Below are 18051 nucleotides of genomic sequence, written 5' to 3'. Positions count from 1 at the left end.
GGCAGCTCCATCCTTCCCGATGCCTGGACCATAGCCTTGGAGTCAACTTTGTTTCTTGTCTTCCTCTCAGATCCTACATCTCATCTGTCCTAGAATCCCATCCCTGGTCACCACCTGCACCACCCCATCATCTCTCCACTGGGCTGTTGCCCTCACCTCCAGCCTTCCCATTTCTACCCTGACCCACACCTTTCCACCCAGGTGTATCTCTATATGGCAGCCAGGTTACTGCTTTTTTAAAAAAAATTTTATGGAGTATAGTTGATGTACAATGTTGTATTAATTTCAGGTGTACTGCAAAGTGATTCAGTTATACATATACATGTATTCATTCTTTTTCAGATTCTTTTCTCATAAAGGTACAACATCTACAGAATATTGAGTAGAGTTCCCTGTGCTATACAGCTATCTATTTTATATATAGTAGTGTGTGTGTTAATCCCAAGCTCCTGATTTATCCCTCCCTCCCCTTTCTCCTTTGGTAACCATAAGTTTGTTTACTATGTCTGTAAGTCTGTTTCTATTTTGTAAATAAGTTCACTTACATCATGTTTTAAAAATTAGATTCCACATATAAGTGATATCATATGATATTTGTCTTTCTCTGTCTGACTTACTTCACTTAGTATGATGATAATGAAGTATTATCATACTTGACTTAGTATGATAATCTCTAGGTCCATCCTTTTATTTTATTTTTTAAAAATTTATGGAGTATAGTTGATTTACAATGACTACTTTAAAACTTAAATCAGGTCACGTCACTTTTCATTCCAGAACCCTCCAGCCTGCCCCCGTCCCCGTCTCACTGAGTAAAAGCCAGAGGCCCCTCCCTGACTGTTTCTTCTCTGACTTCACTTCCTAAAACTCTGCTGCAGAAACCCACCTGGTCAGCAGCATCACCTTCTTCCCATGTTGGTCCGCACGTTCCCCTGTCCACGAGGCCTCTGCAGACGGCCCCCTTAGTACTGGCTCTAGTCCCAGCCCCACCAGGAGCAAAGTCAGGCAACCTCCTGCCCCACCTGCTCCCCACATCCTCAGGACCCCAGGACCTTCCTAAGTCTAGATTGCTTGGCCTCTGTGGGTTTCTACATGGGCAGGGTCCCCGATTCTGGCCATCAGGGTGGCGTGCATGTAGACGCTGACTGCTGGGCTTGGTTTTCTCCAGACATTTTACATCACCACCCAAGATATATATAAATTATAAGTCTCAAACAGAAGTTTCAGGAAACGATTTTTACACTCATTTGAGGTGATGCATTCTGTACAGTATTGTACTTCATTTTTAAAATTCTGGTTGCCGCTCAATCAGTGGACCTCATGGTCTGCCCGTGGGTCCCCGCAGTGGGTGAGCCACGGCTCTTTCCAGCACACTCATCATCTTACAGGTGAGAAGCCTGAGCCGCAGAGAGTTACAGGTCTAGCCAAAGTCACATCAGTTAACTCACCAAAGAGCCAAGACTGGCACCTGGGCCTCTGATTCCTGTCCTGTCGCTTTTTTTGGATCTTGTAATTAATTTTAATGATTGTACCATTGCAGCTTATTTAAATTACCCCAGGGAGGAACATCAGCTCTATTAGAGAAATTTTATTGTAGCTGCCCACCTGCTCTATTCAAGGAAATGCATCTTTTGTGGGATTTCTTCTGGGTAATTAAGAGGGTCTAAGAAGCCAGTTTTATAGTCATTGATTTAACTGTAGATAACAATGAAGTTAAATTTAAAAGCTGGTTCCATCTGCAGGGGCATATGAGCGATTTGAATTAGAAAAGGTGTTCACCAAAGCACTACCTAGATGCCTGGGGAGGCGTGCCTGCCCTTGCGTGACTCTGGACCAGCTCCCATGTGGCACCCCGAGGGCAGGGCTATTGTGGGGGTCAGGGGTCACCATCCCATTCCACTGGGCATGCTTAGGACAGAGCCTTGCGGGTTCTGGTTCTGTCTGTTGGCTACTTGCGCGTTGATAGGGATTCTGTGCACATCAGGGTTGGAGCAGCTCTGATCTGAGGATGATGGGTTTTTGGTTTATAGTTTTTATCATCAAGTCGGTCATCCTCGGCCACCGAGGGTTCATAGCGTTTGGTTACCTGTTTAGGGCACCACGCTAGGTTCTAGGATAATACAGTTATGACAGTGCCCTCTGGGGATTTGCTGTCTGGTGGGAGGGAGGGGTGATGCACACAGCATTAATCATGGTTTTAGAAAGTGGAAGTGCTGTGGGCACCCCGAGGCAGGCAGGATTTAGATGCATGAAGGGGGAGGGGGAACTGGGAGGGAGGGCGTCACCAGCAGGAGGAACTGTGTGAGGAAAGGTGCAGAGGCAGGAGGATGCTGGATATAGTTGGGGACACCTTGCACCTGAATGGAGGCAGGTGATGGCCAGATCTTGGAAGGCCTTAAATCACGTTGTAAGCTATTTGGACTTGATCCAGTGGGTCATGGGAGCCATTGTAAACTTAAAAAATTTTTTTTTACAAAGTTTCAAATTTTTATAAATTGTGGCATGTTTAGTCCATTTGAGCTGCTGTAACAAAATACCGTAGACTAGGTGCTTAGAAACGACAGACATTTATTTCTCATGCTTCTGGAGGCTGGGAAGTCCAGGATCGTGGCACCAGCAGATTCGGTGTTTAGTGAGAGCTTCCTGGTTTATAGGTGGTGTCATCTTATGGTGGAAGGGGTGAGCTAGCTCTCTGGGGTCTCTTTTTATAAGGACGCAAATCCTTATAAGGGTCAGAGCCCTCATGACCTATCACCTTCCAAATGTCCCACCTCCTAATACCATCACATTGGGGATTAGGTTATCAACATAGAAAATTGGGGGGGGACACAAACGTTCAGACCATAGCCTGGTAAAATACACAAAGCATAAAATTTACCATTTTAACCATTTTTAAGGGTATAGTTCAGCAGCATTAAGTACATTCACATTGCTGTGCTATCATCACCACCATCTCTCTCCAGAATTCTTTTCCTCTTGCAAAACTGAAACTCTGTCCCCACTGAAAACTAACTCCCCACCCCCCCCCAGCCCCACCCCCAGCCTCTGACAGCCACTATTCTGCTTTCTCTGATTTTGACTCTCTTAGGTGCCTCATATAAATGGAATCACACAGTTGTCCTTCTGTCACTGGCTTACTTCACTTGGCATAATGTCCTCAAGGTTCATCCATGTTGTAACAGGTGTCAGAATGTCCTTCCTTTTTGAGGCTGAATAGCATTCCATTTTATGCATATACCACATTTTGTTTATTTGTTCATCTGTCAGTGGACACGTGAGATGCTTCCACCTTTTGGCTATTGTGAATAATGTTGCTAAAAACATGAGTGTACACATACCTCTTCTAGTTCCTGCTTTCATTTATTTTGGGTATATACTCAGAAGTGGAATTGCTGGATCATAGGGTAGTTCTAGTTTCAGTTTTTTGAGGAACCTCCATACTGTTTTCCATTGCTTGCACCATTTTCCATTCCCACCACCAGTGCCCAGGGTTCCAGTTTCTCCGCATCCTCACCAACACTTGTTTTCTGTTTTTTGGATAGTAGCCGTCCTAGTGGGAGTGAGGTGATATCCCCCTGTGGCTTTGATGTGTATTTCCCTCATGGTCGGGTATGTGGCATGTCTTCTCACCTGTGGGAGCACCGTGCCCTCTGAGCAGGAGTTCTGTGGTGGGGAGGTTTGGGGTGGGGGTGACATTGTCCCTCGTACTGCAGATCAAGCCCCCGACTCACGGCTTTGGTGGCCTCTGTGGGAACGTGGGGGGTCCAGGATGCCCTCCCCAAGCCCAGAGGGGGCACTGTTGGGTTTGGCCACATGCCTGTCTGCACCAAGCCCACTCCCTTTGCCCTGGGACTGTGTTCCCGCTACTTTGGGTTGCAGTCAGAGGAGCAGGGCAGACTAGGGGAGTATTGAAGCCAGTGCATCGCTGTGGGTGTCTCTGCAGGACTGTTGGTCATTAGTGAGGCTGCTCCTCCCGGGCACATGGGAGGACCATACTGCTCCACTTCCTGTGGGGTAGAGGCGACCACATGACTGCTTTGGCCAATGAAACACGAGCAGAAGTAGCAGATGCTTTAAGAGCAGGTCCGTGCTCTCTCCCCAGTCACATCCATCCGAGAAGCACGTGTTGAGATCGAAGTGGCTGACCTGCCCTGGAGAGGAAACCAGAGCCACAGCAGACACTGAGTCAGCAAGATAGAAACTCTTATTAGAATAGGGCACTGTGATTTAGGAGTTATTTGTTACCGCAACACAACCTAGCCTGTTCTGACTGACGTAGGAGGAACCTGAAAACTGTTTTCAATGCAAAGATAGGTGAAGATAAAAATGTTTCATTTAGAGGTAACTCCCTATGCTCCTTGATACCTCGAAGTATGGAACCCCTCAGATGCAGCAGAACAGTTTCCCAACAGCTAATGGGCTGCATTTTCCTGTAGGTGAGTCCCAGACGTCAATCATCAGACATTAATGGTTTCATCTCGCCAGAAACACGGAGCTCTGGCCTGACTGCCCACAGCCCTCCCTGTGTGGGGCTGGTGAGAGCTAGTGAGAACTCACAGAATGACTTGTGTATTTTCCAGTGTTTTGCAAATCCGGATTTAGCCAATTTAGATTTTAGGAGACAATGCCAAGCTCCGTGGACCTCATTACACTTCCAAAGCAGGCGGGGTCATTCTCTTTAGTAGTTATTCTCCACTGTTTTTGAAAACAGAAATGCCTTTTTAATAACAGAACATTTTCCAGACCTTCCCTACTTGGCTGTGGTCATGTTTTTAGTACGATTTTGGTCATTCAGTAACTATTCCTCTAACAGATCTTTTTGTTTTAAGTTTAACTTTCTGTTTTAGAACTTCTCAGATATTTACAAAAGCAGAGAGAATTGTATCGTTGGTCTCTGTCATGGGATTGTGTCCCTCCAAAATATGTAGGTTGAAGTCCTAACCCCTGGTACCTCAGAATGTGACTGTATTTGGAGACAGAGTCTTTAGAGAGGTAGTTAGGTTATAATGAAGTCATTAGGGTGGGCCCTGATCCAATATGACTGGTGTCCTTAGAAGAAGAGTTTAGGACGCAGACATGCACAGAGGGAAGATCATATGAAGGCACAGGGAGAAGACAGCCACCTAAAAGACAAGCACAGAAACCTCAGGAGAGAGCAGCCCTGCCCACACCTAGATCTTGGACTTCTAGCCTCCAGAATTATGAAGAAATAAAATTTCCAGGCAGTGGTCCTTTGGTGTGGCAGCCCTGGCAGACTGATACAGTCCCATGCACTCTTCTCCACCTCCAGTATTTAAACAGTCTTCACGACTGCCTCCGGTGTGCCAGGAGCGTGGGGCAGACAGCTGAGAATTAGAGATGGCGCCTGCCCTTGTGAAACCTACCGTCTGTGGAGACTGGAAAAGTTCACAAGGAAAAGCTGTAATTGACTATAAATACACGACATCTGTAAACCTTAGAAATCATCGCCGGAACATATAACGCAGTTGGTCTCCCAGCAGTGCCAGGCAGGTGGATGAATTCTCTGAGCCCTTGGATTATTGTGTGCTCCTGGGCTCATGGTTTCAGGCAGGAGATGGGTTTGTGGTGTTAAGTGGAGGAAAATAGAGTGAGCAGTATGGCCTCAGTCAAGCCAAACCCGTTATGTGGATGGAACTCAGGCCACTTCGGAGCAAGCCCGGCCAGAGAGGACCAAGATGCAAACACCATTCTTACAAGATAAAGAAGTGAGGGGATGAGCAGTCACGTTGAGGAGTGATTCATTTGCTTACGGATGGATTCATCCAGCATTCCTTTAAATACCAAATCCCCATGTACGTTTAAAAATACCCATTTGGCTCAGAAACAGTATGCTGAGTGAAAGATGCCAGATACAAAAGAACACATATTGTACAGTTCCATTTATATGATGCTTCCAGAAAACGCCTAATTATAGGGAGAGAAAGCAGCTTCGTGGTTGCCTAGGGTTGGGGATGTAAGCAGGGATGGGCTAGGAGGGAGTGTTGGCTGGGGATGGTGGAGATGTTCTAAGACTGCATTGTGACGACGGCTGAGCATCTGAATACATTCACTGAAAATCGTCACCGCTTATAATGGGCAAATTGTGTGGTATGTAAATTATACCTCGATGAAGCTGTAAAAAACACTCATTTCAGCACTGTGGAAAATCATGGGAATCTTCTCAGAGGAAGTAGGGTCTGGGCTGGATGTGAAGGACAGAGTGCCTTTGGGTAAGGAGAGACCACCGGAGGGAACTTCAGCTGGAGGGACACCATCCTGGGGGAGGAGGGGGCTGGCTGGTGGCTGAGATGGAGGGAAGAAGATTGTCACAGGTGAGAACATCAGGGCACAGAAGGGATACTCAGCAATTCTCAACCCTGGTTGCACATTCTCACCTCCTGGAGAGCGTTTCTAAAGCACAGATGCCTGGGACCCATTCCTGAGGATTTGGATATAATTGGTCTTGGGCGAATCCCAGATGTAAATTAAGAAAAAATTTTTTAAATGAAATGATAATTCATTTCTAATTCTGTCATTTCTTTTTTCACTTCCCAGCTGGAATGCTTCTATAGATGCCTCCTTCATCTGCTATATATATGGTTTACCAGGGGGACATTTCATAGAGAAAAGGCAGGGCAAACACGTCATTCTTTTACTTCATTTACCACTTTCAAAGATGAATGTGTTTCCCATGATCCTCCAGTACGCTTTTTAAAATTTAAACTATCATTGTGAACTCATGGGCTTGAACGTATTTGATAGGTTTCAAACCCTTGCAATCATTATCCTTATTGAAGTTCAAATTGTCCTACCTTTGGCCAGTGGGAGTGTCTTCAACTTGGTCCTTGAGACCTTTGGACACACCCCTACTCAGCTTTTTTTTTTTGGCCATGCCATGCAGCATGTGGGATCTTATTTCCCCAACCAGGGGTCAAACCTGTGCCCCCTGCAGTGGAAGCGTGGAGTCTTAACCACTGAACTGCCAGGGAAGTCCCCCTACTCATCTTTGATACCCTCCTTACCTTTTTCTAATGAAGTAGTTTTATTTTTTCATCCCTCTCTCACCAGCTTGTGAGGTATGCCTTCCTTTTTCATTCTTTCAGTGGTTGTCCTAGAGGTTATGATATGCAGCCTTGACTCATAGACGCTAGTGATTATAGAGTCATCTTTAAATCGGTACTTGAACCACTTCCTGGACAAAACAAAGTCTTTAAATCCAGACATCAGTATTTTTTGAAAGCTGCTCAGGAGATCTTTGTCTCATCCAGGGTTGAAAAGTCTGGATGGATGGACAGTGGATGTATTGAGGACATTGACAGCTTGTAGGGGTAGAGCAAAGGCCAGACCTGAAGTCTTCAGTGAATAAGGAACAGTGTGAGTTTCTTAGTTGGTTATCAGGTTCATATTTTAAGGAACAGTTTTCTAATTCTGTTTTTTGTTTGTGTGTCTGGCCTGATGTGGCTGTAGTGACATTTTCAATTTATGGATCCTTTTAGAGCTGGGAAAGAGGGATGCCCTTTTGCAGAGATGCTTATGTCAGTCAGGTGCTATAGGAATTGAAATTAACATTACTCAGCCCAGGCCTGACGGGGATGCCTTTAAGATTCTCAGCATGAGAGTTTGAATGTTCACAGGCCCCAAGTCCTCCCCAGATGAGGGGTTTCCCCTCTGCTAGGTGCATCACTGAGGGCCTTGGTGATGAGATGTCGTCTGGGTCTCGCATTACCATCTGACAGGCGAGGAGGTGGAGGATTGATGAGAGCCTTCCAGACATATGCTCAGAGCTGCACGGCTGGTGTCCTTGCAAAGTATCTGTTGAAGATGCTGGGATGTCTGACCTGTGGCATGTCTCAGTCTTTAGGTGGTTACACTCATGGTGCACTTCAGCGGGTCCTTTGGTCCTCTGTCTCCCGCACGTTGGCAGTTGTACCACTGGACCGTCAGACTCAGGTTCCAGCTTCTCTGCTAAGATTAGAGGAGGCGCACCATGTCTGTTTGTTCCTTTTTCTGCAAGTTTAAGGCACCCTGTGTGGTCCTCTGTTACGGCCGCCCTGGTAGACTAACAGCCACCAATGCTTATGTTAGTGCCTTGCTGGTCATTTCAGTCCTCGGATAGATTCCTCAGGAAGACCTCGTGAGACCAAGATCCTTAAGTCCTTGCATTTTGGTGTCAGGTTGCTCATACCCTTCATACTTGAAAGGCAGTTTTCCCGGATAGTAAATCCTTGAATGTCTTAAATATGCTAGTACGTTTTCTTCTGGAGGTAATCATTGTTGTCAAAATGTCTGATGACAGTCTCATTTTCTTATGAATGATGCGCTCTTTTGCTCTTAGAAATTCAATGGATACTCCCCCCTCCTCTTTTTTCTTGGTGTTTGTAGTTATTTTACAGATGTGTCTTTTTTAAATTGAAGTATAGTTGACTTACATTAACTTGACACTACATTACATTGACTTATGTTACTTATGTTAATTTCAGGTGTAGAAGATAGTAATTCTGTATTTTTATAGATTACACTCCATATGAAGTTATTATAAAATATTGACCATATTCCCTGTTCTGTACATTACATCCTTATAACTTATTTATTTTATACCTAGTAGTTTGTACATCTTAAATTCCTTCACCTATTTTGCCCCTCTCCCCAACCCAACCCACTCCCCTCTGGTAACCTCTAGTTTGTTCTCTGTATCTGTGAGTCTGTTTCTGTTTTGTTGTATTTGTTCATCAGTTTTATTTTTTAGATTCCACATATAATTGAAAACATACAATATTTTATCTTTCTCTGTTTGACTTATTTCACTAAGTATATACTCTCCTGGTCCATCTACATTTTTGCAAATGGCAAAATTTCATTCTTTTTTATGACTGTGTGTGTGTGTGTGTGTATATATATATATATATATATATATATATATATATATATATATATACACCAAATTGTCTTTATCCATTCATCTATTGATGGGCACTTAGTTTGTGTCCATCTTGACTATTGTAAATAATGCTTCTATGAACATTGAGGTACATATGTCTTTATGAATTAGTGTTTTTATTTTCTTTGGATAAATACTGAGGAGTGGAATTGCTGGATGGTATGGTAGTTCTATTTTTAATTTTTGAGGAACCTACATACTGTTTTCCATAGTGACTTCACGAATTTACATTCCCACCAACAGTGCACGAGGGTTGCCTTTTCTCCATATCCTTGCCAACATTTGTTATTTGTGGTCTTTTTGATGATAGCCATTCTGATGGGTGTGAGGTGATATCTCATTGTGGTTTTGATTTGCATTTCTTTGATGATTAGTGATGTTGAGCGTCTTCATGTGCCTGTTGGTCATTTGTATGTCTTCTTTGGAAAAATGTCTACTTAGGTCTTCTGCCCATTTTTTGATCGGGTTTTTTCACTATTGAGTTGTACGAGCTGTTTATGTATTTTGGATATTAAACCTTATTGGTCATATCATTTGCAGATATTTTTCCCCATTCATTAGGTTGTCTTCTTGTATTGTCAATGGTTTTCTTTTCTGTGCAAAACCTTTTAAGTTTAATTAGGTCCCATTTGTTTATTTTTGCTTTTGTTTCCTTTGCCTTAGGAGAGAGATCCCCCCACAAAATATTGCTACGATTTAGTCAAAGAGTATTCTGCCTATGTTTTCTTCTAGGAGCTTCATGGTTACCATTATATTCTTTCATTTCTAATTTTATTTATTTGGGCCCCCTCTCTTTTTTTCTTGATGATATGGCTAAGTGTTTATCAATTTTATTTATCTTTTCAAAAAACTGGCTCTTAGTTTCATTGATCTTTTCTGTTTTTTTCTATTTCTGCTCTGATCTTTATTATTTCTTTCTTTTTGCTGACTTTTGGCTTTGTTTATTTTTCTTCTTCTAACTCCTTTAGGTGGAAAGTTAGGGTGTTTATTTGAGATTTTTGTTGTTTCTTAAGGAAGGTATGTATTGCTATAAACGTCCCTCTTAGAACTACTTTTGCTCTGTCCAGTAGATTTTGGAAAGTTGTGTTTCTGTTTTCATTTATCTCAAGGTATTTTTAAATTTTCTCCTTGACTTCTTTGTTGACTCATTAGTTTTTTATTAGGATGTTGTTTTGTCTCCATGTGTTAGTGTTTTTCTAGTTTTCTTCCTGTAATTGATTTCTAGCTTCAAAATGTGATTAGAAAAGATGCTTGATATACTTTTAATTTTCTTATATTTATTGAAAGTTGTTTCGTGGCCTAGCATGTGATCTGTCCTGGAGAAAGTTCTGTGTGCTCTTGAAAAGAATGTGTATTCTGCTATTTGGGGAATGTACTGTATATATCTATTCAGTTCATCTGATCTAATGCTCATTTAAAGCCACTGTTTCCTTATTGATTTTCTGTCTAGATGTTTTATCCATGGATGTAAGTGGGGTATTAAAGTCTCCTACTATTATTGTATTACTCTCAATTTCTCCCTTTATGTCTATTAATATTTGCTTTATGTATTTATGTGCTCCTATATTATTTACATATATATTTAGGAATGTTACATCCTCTTTTCGGACTAACCCCTATATCATTATATAGTGCTCTTCTTTGTCTCTCATTATAGACTTTGTTTTAAAGTCTGTTTCATCTGATATGAGTATTGCTACCCCAGGTTTCTTTTCATTTCCATTTGTATGGAATATCTGTTTCCATCCCTTCACTTTGATTCTGTGTGTGTCTTTTGCTCTGAAGTGAGTCTCTTGTAGGCAGCATATAGTTGGGTCTTTTTTTTCATTCAGCCTCCCTATGTCTTTTGATTGAAGCATTTAGTCATTGACATTTAAAGTGATTATTGATAGGTATGTACTTATTGCCATTTTGTTACTTGTTTTCTGGTTGTTTTTGTAGTTTTTCTCTGTTCTTTTCTTCTTTTTTTAGTGTCTTTCCTTTTGGTTTGATGATTTTCTTTAGTTTTGTGTTTGGGTTCCTTTCTCTTTGTTCTTTGTGTATCAGTTGTAAGTTTTTGATTTGTGGTGATCATGAGCTACATATATATCTACTTGTACTTATATCTACTTGTTTAACCTGATAGTCATTTAAGTTCAAACACATTCTAAAAGCTGTCCATTTTTTGCTACTTAACCCCCTATGCTTTATATTTTGGTGTCCTGTTTTACATCTTTCTATGTATCCCTTAACTGTTTATTTTAATTAGGCCAGTTTAGTGGTGATGTTTAGTTTTTAGTTTTAGTTTTAGTTTTTGCTTATTGAGGCAACTCTATCTCTCTTTCAGTTCTGAATAATAACTTTGCTGGGTAGACTATCCTTGGTTGTAGGTCTTTTCCTCTAAGTACGTTAAATATATCACACCACTCACTTCTGGCTGGCAAAGTTTCTGTTGAAAAATCAGCTGATAGCCTTAGAGGAGTTTCCTTGTATGTGACCTTTTGTTTTTCTCTCTTTTTCTTTAACTTTTGCCATTTTAATTATGATATGTCTTGGTGTAGGTCTCTTTGGGTTCATCTTTTTTGAGCCTCTCTGTGCTTCTTGGATCTGGATATGTGTTTCCTTCTTCAAGATAGGGACATTTTCATTCATAATTTCATCAAATACATTTTCTGCCCCTTTCTCTCTTTCTAGGACCCTTATAACATTATACAAGTGTATGTTTGTACACTTGATATTGTCCCAGAGGTCCCTTAAACTATCCTCATTAAAGCAATTTTTTTTGTTTTTGCTGTTCTGATTGGGTGATTTCCATTAATCTGTCTTCCAGGTCACTTAGACATTCTTCTCTGATACCTACTCTGCTGTTAATTCCTTCTAGTATATTTTTCATTTCAGTTATTGTATTCTTCAGCTATGGTATCTGATTGGTTCTTTTTTTATATTTTCTAGTTCTTTGTTGAACTTCTCACTGTGTTCCTCTATTCTTCTCCTGAGCTCATTGAGCAGTCTTATGACCACTGCTTTGAATTCTTTATTAGGTAAATTACTTATCTTTGTTTCATTAGGGTTTTTCTCTGAGGTTTTATCTTATTCTTTCATCTGGAACATATTCCTCTATCTTCTCATTTTGTTTGTCTTTATCTGTTTGTCTCTATTAAATCAGGTGAAACAGTTGTCTCTCCCAGTCTTGAAGGCGTGTTATTATGGTGGACCATCCCTGTGTAGTCTGCATGTGTCCAGTGGCTTGGTGGAAGAGCTGGCACGAGTCATGTCTGTTACTGGGGTGCACTGGCGGCCATCACCGCAGAGTGGGTAGGGCCAGAGGCGGAGGGGCCAGATCCTGAGCCTGGTGTGAGCCGAGGCTTTTCACCCCGTGCAGTGGAGGTCACCACCTTGGTGGGGGACGGGGTTGGAGCCAGAGCAGCTGGAGCCAAAGGCTGGCACCAGCTGTGTCTTCTCATGTGGCGTGGTGGTGTTTGCTGCCTTGGTGGTGAGTGGGGACGGGGTCAGAGGGGTTGGAGCCTAAGCCCTTCCTGAGCTGCTGCTTTTCCACAGTGATGGTGGTTGCTGCCTTGTTGGGGGATGTGGTCAGGCTATGAGAGGCTGGAGTTGCAGTCCAGAGCGAGCCCTGGATTTTTTCTGGTGCAATTGCCTTGATCCCTTGGAGTGGGACCAGAGCAGGAGGGGCTGGAGCCAGAACCTGCTGCAGGCTGGGGGTGGTCCTTACAGGCTGGCCAGAGCCCCAGGCAGTTTTCAGCCTGCTGCCTATGCCCTGGGACTGGGAGCAAGCAGGTCTCTGCATTGCACCCTTGAAGAGCAGAGTCTCGGTTTCCTGTGGCTCTCTGGAAGGACCTCTGGGTTTTCAAACCAGTCAGAGGGGCTCGTCTTCCTGATGCCAGACCCCAGGGCTGGGATGCCCAATGTGGGGTGTGACCCCCTCGCTCCCCAGGAAGGGTTCCCAGCCTGTAATAGCCCCTCTTCTTCTTGGTTGCCCACCAGAGATACAGGTCCTGAAGAGATCACTTCTCCTCCTTCCAAGCGGATTCTGTGTGTCTCTTTCTTTATATCCTTGGTTGTAGAAGATCTGTTCTGCAAATCTTCAGAGAGAGCTGCTCTATATGTAGCTGTAGTTTTTTTTTTTTAATATTTATTTATTTATTTGGCTGCACCGGGTCTTAGTTGTGGTGTGTGGGACCTTCGTTGTGGCATGCAGGGTCTTTAGTTGCGGCATGTGGGCTCTTTTAGTTGCGGCATGCATGCGGGATCTAGTTCCCTGACCAGGGTTCAAACCTGGGCCCTCTGCATAGGGAGCATAGAGTCTTAACCACTGGACCACCAGGGAAGTCCCTGTAGCTGTGGTTTTGATGTGTTCATGGGGGGAGGCAAGCTCAGGATCTTCCTACTCTGCCATCTTGATCCTGCCTCTAAAATATGTCTTAATGCTGGTCATTCTGGGTCAGTATTCTCAGGTACATGGTGGGCTCTTTCAATATGTAACTTAAAGTTTCTTAAGTTAAAGTTTTGTTATTTGTTCTTTCCCCTTGCTTTGGTTTTCTTCTTTATGAACTCATCAACGTGCTGGATCTTCTTTGCTTACCTTCAGTAGCTGTCACTTTCTCTAGACTTCTCTTTTACCTCTTTATTTATTTTTAGCTTTCAACACTTTCCTCCTCTTCATCGTCTATTTCTTTATGGCATTATCTGTTCTGTTTATTTGCTCTTGGGTTCCTTCTAGTTTAGTCTTAATCTCTGAAATAATTGTCTTCATTTCTGATGAAAACATCTCTAATTCTTTCCTGAGTTCTATCGTCTAATTTCTGAGTATGTCTAATTTTGTGTCATGGTGTTATTTCATGTCTTTTCTTAATTTCCTTTAGTTCAATTTGGAACAAAGATTACATTTTTATCTACTCTGTGAGCATATATTTTTGACATGCTTTCATTGTCTGGAGGAATGTTATTTTGCTCCTTGCTCTCTCTCTCTCTCTCTCTCTCTCTTTTTCTTACAATAGTCTCTTACAATGGTATTTGATGTTAGTGTTTTTCTGTTGATCTTTTTAGTGTGAAATTATTTTTCCTGAACTTTTGGAAGGAGACATGGTTCAGGACAGCTTTCCTATGTGCACAGAACTTTCTCTTCTGTTATTTATGTGTAGTGCTACAAAAAAATATGACTTTCTGAGATTTCCTGAGCCCTGTTTCCCTTCCCCACTTGTACTTGACCCTCCCCTCTCCTTCATCTCTGTAATCTCTGTCCTGCTAAATTTTAATGCCACTCCCATTGGTTTTCCTCACCATGGAAGGGAGCCCTCGTTCCAATTCAGAGAGGTCACAGCACCTTGGCCCCCACTGTAGACTCTTTATCCACTATTGCTGCAGACAAAGCCCATCCTGGCCTCCCCACCTGGCTTTCCTGCAAACGTGAGTCGTGGCTCTTCCGGGCTCTCCTGTTGTCAGGTTTCCTGGTCACCCCGCTACTTCCCGTTTCTTTTGCAGATGTCAAGACCACACAGGTCTTGAGACTGTTAGTACTCGATTCCTACCTGCTTGTGTTTTCAGGATTGTAGGGAAACAGTGTCACCTAGTTTTGTTGTAAATGTTGTCTGTGGGTTTGGGGTTTTAATCTATAGTTGCTATGTTTGTTTTAGGTGGGCATTCAGGGAGGTTTCAAAACCCTGCTGCTGACCACGCTTCCCTCCCCACGCTCTGCCTTGAGGCTTGCTTACTGCCCGTTTTCTTGGTACCATGCTGCCGATCACCTGACCCCTCGGAGCACATCTGTTCTTTTCTGTGGTTCTGCCAAGTTGCTAGTTCAGATCCAAACAAGCACCAGAAGGTGGATTTGGAAGGGAAGAGATGCTGTCTATTAGTTCCCGGCAGGAGAGCGTCCTGGGGGAGGCAGTATCCTGCATCATTCCCCTACTTCTATCACAGAGGAGTGTGGTTTGGGCAAAAAAGGGAGAAAGGGAAGCAGCATGTGACGGTATGAAGTGCTGTTCTGATCCAAGTGGCTGCTCTAGACACCACAGCAAAGAAGAGGCCGTATTGGACCTGGGGGCACAGGCCCTGGGGACCCATCCACCCTGATTCTAGCTGACTCCACTGGCTAAAAGAGCGGGTGGCCGTGTGGACACTCTGTCACCAGGCGGTTCTGTGGGGGCTTCCTTCCCACCCGCCTGCTCACTCACTTTCCCGGTCTACCTGATGGGTAGATTTCCCATGTGACCAAAAGGAAAAGACTAAACATGGCTAAAGGTCGAAAGGACCAAAAGCTTACAAAATTGCAAGTGAGGGCAGGATGAGGAGCTCAGGTCTGAATCATCCTGTAGTTCCTGGAATGTTCCCACTTGGGTGTCTCAGCCAGAGTTGGGGAGAACACAGCGCTTCCTCCCCTGGCCCATCTGGGGTGTGGTGACTGCCCAGGAAATGCCAGCATCTCTCAAGGGGGTTGAGATCAGAGGAAGCTCCTAGCAGCTTGCCTGGCTTTGTCAATTCTGAGTCTCAGAAACACAGCAACGCTTTTCACTGCTTGTTCAAGCTGAATTGTTTTTTCAGAGCAGGCAGCTTCACTTCCTGTTTCTTCCTATGTTTCCCTTTATGTGGCAGAATAATATTAAACCCTCCCCATTATTCTGTAAAACGCAAATAATACAACACACACTACACAGCCTGGCATAAAACAACCACAAACGCATGTGCCAGTGGTTTTGAAAGCGATACACGGATACATGTATTTTCCGATCTCCATTATGACGACGGCTACTACTATGTTTAAAGGAACATTTTGGGAACACGCTTTACTTTTTCTGTGTCATAAAGTCCAGGACTCCATCTTGTCACGTTTAGAGGAGCCTGCAAAATCATCCTAATGTCTTATGGTTCTAAGTCATCAGGAAGGCTGCTTTCAGAAAACTTCATACGATACAGGGGGGCAGGGGGGTGGCGCCCCGCCCTCAGTGGGGAAATGCTGAGAACAGGTCTGAGATATAGTAACTCAAGTATTGGCTACTGAGGGAGTTAAAAAAGAGGGGCTTGGAAAGTGTGTGGGATCAGAGGTCCTGCTTCTGGGAGAGCAGAATGTTCCCTGGAGGCCTAGTGTGAAAGGGAGGAGGGATTAGCTGGAGGAAGGATCTCAGTGAAAGGACAGAGCATCACAGGGTAAGAATGAGAGAGACCAGAGAAGGGGGGAGGGGTGGAGGAGGAACATCTCTATTACTTAGTGAAGAAGCTAGACTTCAGAGCAGAATCAGAAGAGGGCAGGGCTGAGCTAGGACCCTAAGCAAGCCACACAAATCCCACCCTATGTACTGCACCCCCTGCCCCAATCTCCTGCTGTTGCTGGTCCAGGCAAACCAGAGAGTCTAACTGAAATAAATATAAATTCAAGCCAACCTAGAATCCATACAAGGTAAGAAAAATAGAAGTGAGTCACAAAATATGCAGGCCTATGAAAACAGTCAAGAAATAAAGGGCCACAAGTGAAATATAATTAACAAGCCATTGCAGTTGTGAAAAAAACACCATGAGTCAGGAATTCAAAAAATGAGACTGGAAATGGATAAACAAACAGGGGATGTAAAATGGGAGCTTATGAAACTAAAGAGAGGAACTGAAGGAGAAAATAAAATCATCTCTGAAATAGTGAATTAGAAGGTGCCTAAGGAGACAGAGGCTGCCACTGAAAGTCCAGTAAGAATAGAAAGGAAAGGACTCAGGAAAATACAACAAAAATAAAGAAAGAGAGGGAAAGGCCAGAAACAGTGACCGCTGGAGAAAGATCTAACACATGTATAATGGGAGACACTGAAGATGCAAAGCAAAGCAATGGAACAGAACTAAAATTTAAAGCTGAAATTCGAAAAAACTTTCCTGAAATAAAATCAGACATGAACCCACAGTTGACCCTTGAACAACACGGGTTTGGACTGTGCAGGTCCACTTATATGTGGATTTTTTTTTTCTAACTAAGTACGTACTACAGTACTACACAATCCACGCACAGATGGTCGAATCCATGGATGTGGAGGGCTGGCTGTCAGGTTATACTCAGGTTTTTGACTTCATGGAAGGTCAGCACCTCCGATCCCCAAGTCGTTCAAGGATCAACTGTACCTTGAGATAGTCCACTGTCATTCTGGGGATGGTTACCTGAAATTTATGCTCTAAAGCAGTTAGACTTTAACGATAAAGGTAGTATGAGCTGGGCCTCCAGGCAAAACAGCCGAGTTACTTACAAAGGAAAGAAAATCAGGTTGGCATCAGACTTTGTGACAGTGACGTCCAAAGTGAGACAACAGTGGCACCACATTTTCAAGAAACTCAAGAAAAGAAAACATGAGCTAAGGATTTTCTATCCAGCCAGTTGTCCTCTAAGTATCAAGATTTTAGAAAAACATTTAAAGATGCAAGAACTAAAAGAATATTGTACCCACCAGTCCTATTTAAAGAATCTGCTAGAATTAGTGGTGTGTCTGGGGTGGCAGAAGTGGTCTTCCCCAGATGCAGACCATAAGGAGTTGCATGATCTGGAGATAATTTAGAAATAATAACAAAACTGACTAAAATCCAGTCTGCTTTTTGTTACCACTGTGCTCCAGCACTGTTAAAGTATGTCAGATGGCCAATAGGCACATGAAAAGATGCTCAACATTGCTAATTATTAAAGAAATGCAAATCAAAACTACAATGAGGTATCATCTCACACTGGTCAGAATGGCCATCATTAAAAAGTCTACAAATAACAAATGCTGGAGAGGGTGTGGAGAAAAGAGAACCCTCCAACACTGTTGGTGGGAATGTAAACTGGTGCAGCCACTATGGAAAACAGTACTGAGGTCCCTTAAAAAACGAAAACTAAAACTACCATATGATCCAGCAATCCCACTCCTGGGCATATATCTGGAGAAAACTCTAATTCGAAAAGATAACATGTTCTCCTATGTTCATTGCAGCACTATTTACAATAGCCAAGACATGGAAACAACCTAAATGTCCCTCAGCAGAGGAATGGATAAAAAAGATGTGGTACATATATACAATGGAATATTACTCAGCCATAAAATAGAATGAAATAAGGCCATTTGCAGTAACATGGATGGACCTAGAGATTGTCATACTAAGCAAAGTCAGAA

The 18051-nt window shown here is 43.1% G+C and overlaps 1 protein-coding gene and 1 non-coding gene across 7 annotated transcripts in view; one reads left to right on the top strand and one right to left on the bottom strand.

Annotated features, from left to right (window-relative positions):
- APBA2 (amyloid beta precursor protein binding family A member 2) overlaps positions 1–18051 on the top strand; it is a 230565-nt gene that overhangs the window by 77755 nt on the left and 134759 nt on the right. The gene's annotated exons all lie outside the window — the stretch shown is intronic.
- Positions 13190–13262, bottom strand: TRNAR-CCU (transfer RNA arginine (anticodon CCU)). Its single transcript has one exon. It is a non-coding gene; the product is annotated as a tRNA-Arg (tRNA).

The sequence above is a fragment of the Balaenoptera acutorostrata genome, chromosome 3 (assembly GCF_949987535.1).
Source record: "Balaenoptera acutorostrata chromosome 3, mBalAcu1.1, whole genome shotgun sequence".
NCBI lineage: Eukaryota > Metazoa > Chordata > Mammalia > Artiodactyla > Balaenopteridae > Balaenoptera > Balaenoptera acutorostrata.
Note: the sequence above shows the minus strand (reverse complement) of the source record. Positions and strands in the feature narration are given on the sequence as shown.